The sequence below is a fragment of the Rhipicephalus sanguineus genome, chromosome 5 (genome assembly GCF_013339695.2).
Source record: "Rhipicephalus sanguineus isolate Rsan-2018 chromosome 5, BIME_Rsan_1.4, whole genome shotgun sequence".
NCBI lineage: Eukaryota > Metazoa > Arthropoda > Arachnida > Ixodida > Ixodidae > Rhipicephalus > Rhipicephalus sanguineus.
The window spans coordinates 29,393,026-29,394,282 of NC_051180.1; positions in this window are offsets into that span (position 1 = coordinate 29,393,026).

Genomic DNA, 1,257 nt, shown 5'->3' on the forward strand with positions numbered 1-1,257 from the left:
TGTCTTGAAGGGTCAGTTTGTACATTTTACTGCGTTGCAAACAGCGCAAAAACGGGGCGAAGGCTAAGGAACAAACAACAGAAGCTCTGTTCCTTTGTTCATTAGCCTTCGTGCCGTTTTCGCGCGGTTTTCAGTGCAGTAAGATGTAGCAACTGGCCCTTGAAGACACCCTCCTGCAATTTGTTTCTTTTACATCAGGCTCTTTCGAACCCAGTGTTTTGCATAACTCATCAATGTGCGAGCGCTTGTGTTGTTTTTTCCTTAGCCTTCGTCCAATTTTCGTGCCGTTTTCAACGCAGTACTCCTTTAAATCGTCATCTCTAGTAAACGTTTCTCCTGACACTTGTCCGTGATAGACGGTATCTGTATTAAACGAATAATATTTGATTACGAATTAATGATATTTATGGCTGCTAATAATGAATGATATTGTATTACTTCCCGCCATTGTACTATAACTGCATAGATTGAGATCTATACCTGCATAGATTAGATACTATCTATATATTTTACTGATGTCCTACACTGACAGCTTTAACCCCTAAATTGACATATGTTGAATTCATTGTCACCATTCATAAGTAATGCACTGTGTACCAAGGTGCGAATGTAGATCAATATTAGTAAGATATTCTTACCGTGAATTCTGCTTAGCTGACCTAATTTAAAAAATTTGCGCAGCTTGTGCTGAGGCGCCCAAACCTGGGCTAGAGCAGAGCTGGTCGGCACTTGGCTGGTCCTGGCTTGACTAGACACACGTGCATTCACACGCCGATGCACGAAGTGTTCACGGGGTCACATTGGTAATCACGGGTATAGACTAGGCATTGATCGGGTTCGATTGGGTATCGCTTGGCAGTCACAACACCAAATAGGTTAATTAGCTTAATCAGCATAATTGGAATAATTAGCGTAATAGGTCTAACTTGCACATTTGGAACTTGCTCTAGCTTAACTTGCATCCCTAGTCAAGCTAGGATTAATTATATCTTAATTAACTTAATTGTGCTAATGAGCTTAGTTAGTGTAATCGGGGTTTCATCTCCTCAAGCTTTCATCACAAGTCAATCTAGACCTAATGAGCTAATTAACGTAATTAACACTAATTAGTCTCATTCATAATTAATATATCGGTATCGCTCGGCATCTCTTGCCGAGCTCAGCATGACTACGCACACTAGAATCTCAGCACGACTTAATTAGGGCTAATTAGCCTTCTGGCTGTATTATGCTTGGCTAATTAATTTTCTCCTCATC